Source organism: Heptranchias perlo, chromosome 19 (assembly GCF_035084215.1).
Source record: "Heptranchias perlo isolate sHepPer1 chromosome 19, sHepPer1.hap1, whole genome shotgun sequence".
NCBI classification, from domain to species: Eukaryota; Metazoa; Chordata; class Chondrichthyes; order Hexanchiformes; family Hexanchidae; genus Heptranchias; species Heptranchias perlo.
Genome location: NC_090343.1, coordinates 33,876,676 through 33,889,429, shown reverse-complemented (window position 1 = coordinate 33,889,429; position 12,754 = coordinate 33,876,676). Strand labels below are relative to the sequence as shown.

At 38.5% G+C, this 12,754-nt stretch overlaps 1 protein-coding gene across 3 annotated transcripts in view; it reads right to left on the bottom strand.

Moving 5' to 3' along the window:
- znf217 (zinc finger protein 217) overlaps nt 1–7,553 on the bottom strand; it is a 62,842-nt gene extending 55,289 nt beyond the window's left edge. Inside the window, exon 1 of one of the 3 annotated variants that reach the window (XM_068000603.1) lies at nt 7,452–7,553. The gene's annotated coding sequence lies outside the window, so the exon portion shown is untranslated. Of the gene's footprint in view, nt 1–6,348; nt 6,415–7,003; nt 7,049–7,451 lie in introns of those variants that run through there. The other 2 variants (XM_068000605.1, XM_068000604.1) reach the window with 2 other exon arrangements.
- Between the last annotated feature and the right edge of the window lie 5,201 nt (nt 7,554–12,754).

The following is a 12,754-nucleotide window of genomic DNA, read 5'->3' as shown; positions in this document are numbered from 1 at the left end:
AGCCTACAATACACACACTTCATCAGTGTTGGTTCTGAATGCATTGAACAAAGTACAGCAATGAAATTTAGTGAACAAAGCAGCTTAATATTCATTTGTGTAACAAGTATATGTTCAGCATAATTTAGAAACCAGCTAAATTGGCACCAACTACAGAGTACTCCCCCACATATAGCCACAAATTTCCATCTCACACACACACACACACACACACCTACAGATACATAGGACTTGATTACTATACAGACACTTACAATTCAGAAATACTGTCCTGAACTATAGGTACTATGTCATGGATAATTGATTTATAAAACACTACCCACCTATCAAGTAAAATTTATGAGGAATGATTTGGGGGGGGGGGGGGGGGGGGGGGGGGGAGAACGGGGACAACATTATATTAGCTCAGTGAGATTAGTCAGACAGAACAGGAAGATTCCACATTCAATTCCCAGTATGTCAACCTAGCCAATTTCTCAGCTGGTGTGCTGCAATTGGCCTCAGTTCCCCATGGCTGGGTACGAGGAAGAATTAATCAGGGTTACTATTCCAGATCACAATCCAGCATATGGAACTACACGTGTCCAGATGTCAGGGAAGGATGGTGTATAGAATCAGGCTTGGCTGTGACACCCTCCACAAGCAAATAGTCTACCAATATTCATACGCGAGTCTTCACAGCGTTAAATGGTCACTTGAGAGATACCAGAGTGAATAGTGCTTTTGGAATCTTACCCCAGAAATAAGCGAGGAGTGAACACCTTCAAGGAGGGGGGGGGGGGGAAGGAAAAAATTACAATGGGAAAAATAAATCCAAGACATAAAAAGCTTGAATCTTTGATTCTATGTAATCTACCAAAAACTGGAAAAATAAGCAGAGCACCAAAAGTCTGAAGACTGTCAAAGAAAATAAGCATGTCTCATTGATATTTCAAAATAGTTTCACAGTACTGTCCACCTATAATCCCAATTAATTCTTTCATTTTCCAAAGAACTGCTTTTGTCTTGGCAAAAGGTCTTGCTACAGCCATCATAATCTCTATCAATGTATCATCCTCATTAAGGTTTACAACTGTGAAAGGAAAAAGGATTATGGATTTTGCATACAGTACAGTTCCTGCCAGATTCAGAATATTAGAGCCTGTAAGAGAAAGCCATCTGAGATAGCAAATTGCTACACTTGAGGAAAGAAAATGTTATAGTAGACAATATCTGGAGTTAAAGATCAAAGGTGCATGAGAGGAAGTTGCATTCAAGGCAGCAAGGGAAGTTTAAAGTAACCTAAACCTACAATGTCAGTCTTATTCACTTGTGATGCAAACGGATCTGAGATGGTGCAAGACTAAATGGTATAAAAATATCATAGCATTTGCTAGTTTCGTGGCACTTACTGCTAATTTGTTTTGAGAATATCTCCTGACACCACTTGCATTTGCTATCTGCTGCTACTCTGTGGTCACATCTGCAGCTTTACTGCTCATATCTACACAAAAAGGAAAGGTAATGGTACTCAAACAGAGGAAATACACAAAAAAATGTTTGATGTAGAATTACGCACAAAGACCATCTTGGTTTCCTTTTGTATATTTTACAATAAGTGGCATATAAAGATAATCATAGGAGCTATAGATTGCGACATAAAAAGTTCACTCAGCAGGCCATATTTTCTTAAACACCCAAGTGCCAGCTCATGAATCCTCGTATGTAACTTCACTGTGTCTAGTTTTTAAAAATAATGATATAAGCACATAGGAGTCCACATGTCCATTGGCATATACCATTTGTATTACAGCAGAATCCAGAATAGGATAGGTGTTTTCACAGCAGTACAGTTTAGTATTGCTGGTGCTCAGTATGACATTACTATGACGGACTGCAGCACAGGATACAATAGTGTTAATTAGGTTAGTATTGTTTTTAAAGGCAGGTTGCTGGATACTACAACACTGTATATGGATCAAAACTATTTCAGTACAGATGCCTTTTTCTATCATACATTGCAAACTGGCAGGAAAATAAATAGGGTGGCTGAATAAGAAATAACAGCTCTGAACCATATCTGCTATTTATTTGAGATGCACTATTCTTCACTACCTGTACTCAAAAATTCACATTTGTAAGTAACTGCAGTGCAGAGGTTTGAAATCTCAGATTTCTGGTTGTACTGGAAATATTTTACCTATTTCTAGGAATAATTGTTTAGAATGGGAATTGGAGTTAAATAAAGCTTTAGCTTACCTACTTTTTTTGCCAACTTCCTTCACACTCCTCCTCCCCCTCCAAAAGCACTGACTCCTGCTGGGGTGTGTCCCCACAGGTATAGGCATTCACTAGCACCTTGTTCGAGTGGCCACTCTTTACCTGTGAGTATCACAGCTGAGCCCAATCCAGTTCCTCACCCAACATCCACGAATGCGTACTATCCAGCAAGGGTCAATGGATAGCGCCCCAAGTAGAAAACAGAGTTGATTTTTCCTCCCTCAGCCCATGGATGTGGAGGCCAATTTTAGCATCCTTACTGCCACCTTGGCTATAATTAGCTAATTCAGCACAGATACAAACTGAAGTGTATAATAGAAAAGATGATGTTTAAATGAATAATTCTGGAAACTGAAACTGGGATTGGGATTGGGATTAGGCCATTCTGGCTCAGCTATACAGTAGCATTACCAAATGTGCTATTGGGAGAAACACCCAATTTTGCCACTTAACATTTTAAGTGCTAGATGACATGTGCGGCATTCCTTTTCTTAAAATGACGGGCTGAATTAGAATCACTACTTAACACTTTACCTTGCAGCAATTCACTCTTATTTGCATTTATATAAGTAACCCATAAAAGATTTTTGGTACACTCCCATTTCACATTCAGAATAATGAAATACTTCTTGAATCATTGAGTTATGACTACGTTCCATCCCCCAAATAAAAGAGAAGTCATAGTAATATTTAGCAGTTACATTTCTTTCAACATACTACAGATTATAGAAGTCATTTTGGCCATTACTTTGGGCCCCTTTTCTTGTTCAACCTGTATTGAGTTTGCATAACAGTCATTTCACTAAATAGAATAGGTGGGTGGAGTTGTTTCTTGTATGAGATATAAATTTCCTATTGTATTATTTACAAAATTACAGGACTAAAGTCACAGCAGCTATCCAGCATAAATATCCGATCAACCAAACCTTCAGAGTCTGACATTGCAGGCATATTGTGCACACTGTCCATTCATCAGTTGCTGTTTCAATCTGCTGGCTGCTAAAACACCAAATGGACACTTTTTAAAATTGTTAAAGCAAGTGCAGTAAGATCGACTGGAACACACAGTACAAGGTGAACTAGTACAAAGCAATAACATATGGCAACCAACCAACAACTTCCTATAAAAAGATATACTGCTACAAAACAAGCAGAAGGCCTAGTGCTGTTAAAAGATAACCGTAGATGTCTCTAATTTAGGGAACCATTTAAACCCAACAATCCTATGCAGTACAGGATGTATGTGTAATGCAAACATCAATGTTGTCTATTACCAGTAAAGACTTATCTAAATTTTCAATAAGTGTATGATGCCACCAAGGTCACAATCCACAAGCCCAACAGGCAGTCTGACATGCCTAATGTGAAGGACAGATGTGGCTTTTAGTCTAACGGCACAACACAGGAGGCTGCCTGTATATCAAAAACAGCTCTGAAAGGAAGGGTGGGAAACAGCCACTTGCCTAGTAACCAATTCTATTTGTACAAAGCAACTCACTAAAAAAAAATAGCCTACTAAAACATGCATTTCCCAATTTTTGTGTTGGTGATTTCTTTTTAAAAAACACTTCAAGATTTTTCAAAAGCAAGATGTCTGACAAAGTATCCATTTTCAAACACAAACCATCAACCAGACAGCGCACAATATTTCCCCTTTATAAAAAAGCGCATTATCCCTATACAATGAAGGACTGTACTTTTAACAGACACAGTAAATTGATTCCATACATTCCTTGCCCTTTTCCAAGCCTTACCTACAACAAAAGCTGATTTCTGCAAAGTATTTGCTACAAGACTTCACAAAACCATCAACTGTACTTAGATACAGTAACAAAACCAAGACAAAATGTGTATAAAACTACACCATAGAAAGCATGCTTTGTTTACCGTACTGAAAGTGCATTCTGCTTTATGACTCAGACCATTTTAGAAATCTTGACTTTTAGATTGTAAAATACTACTTCTCAACAGGAAATCAGGATTTTATATTTACATTGAACTTAAAAGAAACTGAAAAAACAAACAAGGCAGTTGGATATTTACTATATATTTGTTTTCAAAAAGCTTTGTGCATATAGATTAGAGTTGTTCCATACCACATCGAAATAAAATGAAGACTCGTCACATCATGCACAGCTTTGAACAAGGCAAAACAAAAACAAATCGCAACTGAATTTTATTCTGAACTGCCAAAAGCAGCTGGCACTTCAACTCCCCACTATCATATAAGGTTCAGGTTAACCTTTTAAAACAGGGCTTCTGCAACAATAATGCTGCTGAGATCATTATTCTGGCTGGGGAGGATATCAGTTTCAACATCACGCTAAACAAATGCAGCACTTCCTTGATCAATGAATCATACTGGAAAAAGTCTGCAACTTTTAGGGGTTGGGGGAGGAACAGAAATTATGACTGTGCATTGACAGTTTCTCTTCTGAAACATGGCTGAGAATTAACAGTACAATTTTTGAAACTCGCTCACAAAATCCTATTGCCTTCTATGTACAGCACTGCTTTAAAATTAGACTATTAGAAAATAAGGGCTCAAGAACTTCCTCTATGCATGTTGAAAAGAGGATATTCAGAAACTTTTAAGTCATAAAAAAAAGGAAATGAAAAACTGTACCATTTTAGGGACAAAAGGTTTTACCAATTTTTGTGTTACACATGACTGAACCCACAAGATAAAGACTGGTCTTTTCACTTCCTGGTACATTTTCTAGCTACACAATTATATTACTTAAAACCCTTACAGCTACTCACATCCAATAATTTGTTTTTAATGTGATATCTTCCAATATTATTAGTTACTAGGCTCCTTCGATTATTTTTCAATGAGATTTTAAATCGACATGATTCTCGAAGAACAACGGCTATGCAACAAAGGGTGCAGATCAGAAGCTGAAGTTCATGTATTGCAAAACTTTGTGTAAGCATTAAGCAGCCAAAGGTCCTTTCAACAGCACCAAACAGCTTTTTTTGGGTCTATGGCATCACTGGAATAGTCTTTGACAATATTTTTTCTAACCTTAAACACTAAATAATTCAATCTGGCCCACCAGGTCACTCTAGTTTTGTCTCAAGACAGAAATATATATTCTGATGTGCTAAATTTGAACATAGAGTATCAAATAGCTCTGAAAGGCCATTCAATGGTTCTTTCATCTGTACTGCATGTGTGTAGTCAGCAAACAAGTACAGTATTGAAATCTAGAACTGCTGTTTCTAAAACAAACATTTCAATTAAACACATCAAGTAAGCCCATTTCAAAAAGTACACAAAAATCAACCTTGAGACATTTTTTAAAACATTGAGTCCCTGAAGGAGAGCCAGCTAGCTGCCACTGACCTTTGTTAAAAAGACTAAAAGTTCCAAACAAGGTTGCAAGGGCCAAGGCAAAAACACATTAAAATTACAACTTCACTGGAATTTTCTACTCTCTCAGTTCAGGTAAACCAGATCAAGCACTTTATTCCTAGCCTGTGAACATTTGTCCAGCAGCCCTGGTTTCAATCAGTCAATTAGTAACTAATTATTAGTCCAATCTACAATGCAGTCCCTTGGTTTAGGGTGTAATGTGTTCTGAAACAACCTGTTAGTACTGTGTTTGAAGTTGTTTTTTAAAATAATTTCGATTCAGTAAAATTTGTGCACTTTGTCCAATTCATTATTGGAACAGAAACAAGTACAAATTGCAATTCACTGTTCAAAAGTGCTCATCTGCTATTTAAAAACATATGAAAAGTTAGTTACGATAATCACTGGGCTTAAAATATAATCCTAACCAAAAGTTATTTCCAGCAGTCTTAAGATTCAGAAGCAGAGTTTCTGTTCTTTTAAAAGGAATCAAGAATGCAACAACAAAAGCAATATGGAGAGGCTGTTGTTTTGCAACCTACAAGACAAGTATTTTGTAATAAGTTACATTAATTAGCTCTGCTTTATGGAAAGTACTATAAATACCTCTATACGTTTTTAATCATTACGTTAAAAAAATTACAGTACAGTTCAAAAACGACTTTTCAGCACACATGTCTAAACATGGCGTGAAGGCATTCAAGCTATTGTCATGTCATTGTGCTTGATACCTTTTCTCCTAACACAACCCCCAACCATACCGTCATGGTATTAGTCAGCAAGTCACTGCCTGCTTCAAGCAGATAAAGTCTGAATAACCTTCGATTTTCAACCGAATTCTTAGATACTATTCAACAGATACTTAAAAAAAAACACCAGCCACTTAAAAGTTCCTTTAAAGATCTTCACAAGATAAGAGGTAAGCGACCAACAGTCAACACAATCCTAGACCATGTGATCCGGGAGTTGCTGATTAGAATAAAAACGAAGAGGAAGAGCCACAATCTTCACAATTAAATTGCCTCGCAAAAATAAAGTTTGGTGTTATTCTGATTGCCTTTTATAAAATAAATGCCATTTTTACCCAAGAGGAATAACTTACAGTAATCGTCACCATATGATATGGAAGTAATTAATAATGGAACTCCCGTTAAGTTTTTCCCCTAAAATATATAATTAAAAGTTATTCGTTTGCGGTTGTTCTATTGATCGCTATATACAATCTGCATCGTTCAGAAAACATCGCCCACTGAGGACACAAACGCAACCCAAACGAAACAAAAAGAAACTGACAGCGATCAATGAACTTTCATAATGACTAACAAGGCTGCCTCAGACCTTCAAGCCGCAGTTCATTAATAATATTCCCCTAGCTTTAAACTCTACCTTTTATATATAAACGCAGCCAAGTCAAGCAGTCAGATCAGACCCAGGGTTTCATTTTCCCTATTCGCAAAAGTTTGAATTTTTTTTTTGGTTGGGGGGGGGGGGGGGGGTAAATCCCAGATAATTTTTGAAGCTGAGGCTCCCGTTGACTTTTTCCTGTTTGGGAGCTGTTGTTGATGTGTTTGCATACAGTAGCTGCATGAAGTGCTCATTTCGTAATACGAGGGCGACGTTTCGAATGGGAGCTACTTGCAACAACAAAAAGCCCCACTTTAATAGATATGAAGACAAGTTTACATACATACTGTAACTGCAACAAAAACACACCCGTTCCCTTCCTATGACTGACCTGCGCCTCTCTCTCTCTCTGCTGTAGTGTTTGGACTCATCCCCTGAAGCCCTTTATTCTAACCTATCTGATTATTTATTTACTGCGCTCCCCTCCTACCTTGCGCTGGCTGTGCTATAGGTGCAGGCTCCGTGCAGTTGTCCGCTGCTCCCTTTGCTGTGTTATATTCCGCCGATAGTGCTCACGCCGCCTCGCTCGCTCCCCCTCCAGCCTAGCGTCACGTGTCCATCATCCAGTCTCTCTCTCTCTCCCGCCCCCCCTCTCTCTCTCTCTCTCTCTCCCGCGCACGGGCACGCGCTTTAAGAATTGAAACAGTGCCCGCGCTCTCACGCCCAGCGCGCTGCCGACATTCCACCATGTGCACGCGCGCTCTTGTATATCTCTCTCTCTCTGTCACACACTCCTCTTGGTGTGCACTTGCCCCTGTTTTTTTTTTGTTTGTAGGGGGGAGAGGGAAACAAACATGAAATATTAATTCATGAAACGAGTCGAGCCAGAGATCACAACTTTTCTTTTTATTCTCCTCTTCACTAGGATTTGTTTTGAAACTTTGTACTCCACATGCACGTGGGCAAAGAATGATGGCATTTCCTTTACATTTTTTAATCCTGTGTTCTTTTGGAACCTTTGCCTTGTGCTAAAACTGTTTAATTCACTTTTTGTTGGTTCTTCTCTATTCAGGTTTGGGATATTTCCAATACATTGCCCCTGTTTCCCAAATTTGCCTCTTTCAATTCACTTTTGGACGCGAGTGATGACTTATTTCTGATTGCTTACTCCAAAGTCTCGCATGTAGCTGCCTAGGTCTTACTATGAAAAATCTATGAGCCATGCCAGCACAGGTGATGTCCAGCAGAAATACGGAAATTATTGCCAAAGCAATTGGAAGGTGTGCAGCATATTAGTTAGAATTAGACATTCACTTATGCTACATTACAATAAATCATAGAGTAATCTGAACAATATTCCACAATCACATGAATGTACAACACATGTAAATGATTGAGCTACAAGCAGATTAAACCATGATCAGACCATAATGGAATATTTTCTGTATGCTGTAGTCATTTGCCATGTATTTTGTTTATACACAAATATCACGGGAGACCATTCAACCCATCCAGCTCTTTGTTCCACACAAACCTATAATTGCCTCTTCAGAGCATCTAGCTGCTAATGCCATGAAAAAGCATTTTAACGTACTTTCCCCTCATCAGAAGATTGCTCATCATATCATTGTTGAGGCATGTCACAATGAATGTCACAATGAGTTAGACAAAAACAATTATTCTGGCTCGTTCCTAGGTCCCAGTTATCCATTTAGTATTGTGTTAAGTAATGGTTGGGATATATATTTATATAGAATAATGAATAACTGTGCTCCCACTACATCTCAGTGAGTTTATTCAGTGAGTAGTTGAGCCATGCAGACAACAACCCTTCCAGTTTCCATTCACTGTCTGTGTTGAGTTAGAGGATCTCAGCTGGGGTGACAGTAGAGGCATTACAATTAGATTCAGAATCCCTGCATCAGGGAAGGGAAAAGCATGGGAGCTCACGGCACTGACCACAATGCAGTAGCTTTTGCTACATGTACGCATGTGAGATATTGGGCTTGGAAGTGATGATCCTGCAGTCGATTTGCCTGCTGACACTCATTTGGGTGACATATTGAAGGATAATTTTAAACAGAACCATGGCATTGTATGACAGCCTTGAATTAGTTCCCAGCTATTTATGTTACAGATGATACACTTTTAAGGAGATGGACTCTAAAGATTTGTGAGATGGACTCTAAAGATTTACGGTACCTTATGAGAGGTTCTATAGTATTACAAGATTTCTTTTCCACAGTATTTACCACTTTGTGTGCTAATGAATATATATTCATAAAGAATACAAAGTATCTGAGGATGGGCTATAACATATTCAAGGGTTTGCATTGTGTCATAGACTATGAAGGTGCAGCTGTAGTAGTAGTTTATACAGTCATCTAAACCCCAAGAGTATTACATCTGTCACACTATCATCCAGATTTTAATGTTTATAAAAATCTTTTAATTCTGTTTTCTATTGAGTATTGTAATTTGAATGTTGCTACTGGAGCTTGTATCTTCCATTACAGTCATCAACCTTTCCTTACCATTGCAAACCATTGCCATTATGACTACAAATCAAATCTGTAGAGAGTATACTGAAGCATACTATAAAGTAAGGTTGGTATCCTCTTCTATTGCCTTTGGGGATCAGATAGAAATTTCTGAGGTTTCTTTTTTTGAATCATTGATTATTCCATTCCCTTGGGATATTAGGTAGGTTGGAGAGGGCATGGAAATCAGAAAGAGTTTGCTTGATTGGGCAAATGACCTTTTCTCATTCAGTTGCTTCCTATGTTCTTTTATGTTTTGATGGCCGCATAACAAGAAGTGGGGGGAGGGACAAGATTATGACCATCAGAATCATAATGTATGACTGTCTCATGTGACAAGAAGTGCAGAGAGGAAATTTTCCCTGAGAATGTATTATTTCCTCTCTGCACTTCATGTAGTGAAATCGAAACACATCTTTATAAATGAATTTATGGCTGCACTACGCATAGCACACAGAAGAAATCTTTCCCCTAACTCAGGGTTACAATTACCCTATGTATATTTGTAATATATTACTGTGATTACATAAAATTGCATGGGATTTACAGCACAAAAGCAATTTTAGTGAAATCTGGTATTAATGTCTTTACAGTGTTTTGGTTTTAATTATATCCATCTGACAAAATTTAATTCTACTGTCTATGTATCTGGGATATACCTTTAATAGATTTAAGCAAAACATATAAACAATTCCACGTAGACTTTTCCTGGCAGGACTTTACTGAATCTAGTTGGTGTGAAATTATTTTTTTTCTGCAGCATCTGTAGTAGATGTAAACACATTGATGCACTGCAGATGCTGTGTCTATAGTACACACATGTGTATGTTTATGGATTTGGGAGGCCTGTTTCTGTCAGCCAATTTAATTGTGACTTAAAGCAGGCCCTTGTAAACTGGTTTTGACGATCAGTACCAACAATCTATTCTATGTATGTCAACAGACTATATGATGTTGTACTGCTCATTTTCCATTACAAAGGGAAAATAACTGAAGCAAAAATACATTTTTGTTCTTTCTTAAGTATATACTTTTTTGAAAACCATGGAGATGCACACAAACATGCAACACACACTCACACACACAAACAACACATAGTTGGTTTTATAATCTGTCTTTTATTTCAATCCTTAGAAAGAGCCAACTAATTCTTTTGTGACAAGCATTTATGAGTATATATGCTTTCTCACTGATAAAAGCCACATTACACCGTGTCATGATCACTTTTAAAACAGTTACAATCCAATAATAGTAGCTGAATGAAAGCAAAACACAAAAAAACAGGTGCTCGGAGTTCTGAATGCAGTAAAGTCTGAAATATTAGTTTGATAGTTTCAATCAATTTTAAAAGCATCTATTCCTTTATATATCCCCAACCCATCGAAAGGTAAATATATATTATTGTTAATGGGTTTCAGGATAAATCTCCATACTCAGCTATCTGTGCTTCCCTCCCTTATCTTTCCAGGTCAAGTAGATTGACATAGGTGTTAAGGACCTATTCCTTTACATGTTCTCGTCCCTTTCAAGGATAAATGTATATAAATTATTTTTAAAGGGTTAGAGAAAAAATTGCTGTACCCAGCTGCTTTTGGCTCCCTCCATTCCAGGTCAGTTATAGTGACACAGGTAATAAGTACTATTTGTTACCTGGGAAACAGAGTCAACCTGTAAACGAGTAGACAACTGCTGTTCCCCCAGGTATCAGTAATTAAAATGGTGGTCTACATGTCGTTCTTCTGCCACATTCCCAGGCCAGGGCACCCATCTCCACTTTGCCAGATTTTCCATGCTCCACTCCCCCTATGTTATTCTGCTGTAACCATTTATACCTCCTCTGGACCCATCTTTTGTTTTTCAACTTGTCCCATTATCACCCCCTTTTGCTTGGACCATAATCCCTTTTGTCATTTAACCACTCCTGCCCTCCACCTTTCCCTTTTGTTTTTTCCCTGCCCCTCTCCCCCCTGGCCTTTTCCTTGGTTCTTTATTTGCTTAAAATCTGTTCATATCTAACATCTTCCAGTTCTGATGAAAGGTCATTGACCTGAAATGTTAACCCTGTTTCTCTCTCCACAGATGCTGCCTGACCTGCTGAGTGTTTCCACCATTTTCTATTTATATTTCAAAATGGCAGCCCTGGCAGGCTGGATGGACAGGCTGCAAACTTGTAGTCCTCTTCTCTAGACGCTTCACTGGCAACATTGAAATGTGGCCAATATCTGGAGAGCCCCGGGCCTGACCATTCAGGTGCTGGGGGTGCAAACTATGCCCCCCACCTGCCCAAAGGTGGTCGTGCCCCACTTTCTAGGCCTGAATCTCTGTCACAGATAATTCAATTTATCTTCCCATGCCTCCCTCCCCCCTATAATTTGTCTCTCCTTAGCTCTCCTTTCCAGAAGCCAGTGAATCACATTGGGGTGCATTCCATCATGTCTGTAGCCTCCTGGTAACTTCTATAATGTGTGAGTCTAGATTTAGAGTGTTAGCAGGCAATTCAACCACGAGCAGCATCGTAGCCATCCAATCATGTCCTTATCCATATTCCACAAATCTGCACAATCCAGCAGGGAATCACTGGACAGCAAACAGAAGAAGGAACCATGGATAACTTTGTTTTTGAATCTCCTTATCCAAGGACACAAAATCCAATTGTCATTCCCCTACCATTGCCTCAACTGGGATTAGCTAACTCAGTACATACAGGGATTCAACCAATTCTCTTCTAAATGTAATGTTCCTTAGTCACACTTGAAAAAGTATTATGAGAAACATCAACCCTAACTATTTGAGGCCTTGATCAGGCTTCATTAATGGCATTGCAAAAAAATTACCTTTACTTTAGGAAAAGCTTTCTGTGTAATTTATTGGTGTAATTTATTCCCACTATTTGACTATAGCTATGTTTAACACAGCATTCACCTAGTGCGCTATCATTCAGTCCAACATCAACGAGAAATGATGAGAAGCTTGCTGACCAATTCTCCCATTGTTTCCTCATAGTCTATTCATCACTAACCAAAACTGTTGACAACACCAAAGTTCTTTCTGGGAAAATCTACAAAAGGCTTCCCCAGTGGTTCAAGAAAGTGAAAACAGTTCCTCCCCACTCCTGGTCTTAGTCAATTCCAACAAGTTTGCTTGATAGTTGCAGCCGGCCATGTGAGACCCAGGCGGCGGGAGCTGCCGCCATTAGAATGGGTCCTGGTGCGATATAAAAACAGCTTTCATCCACTGAGTAGCTCAGCCATAC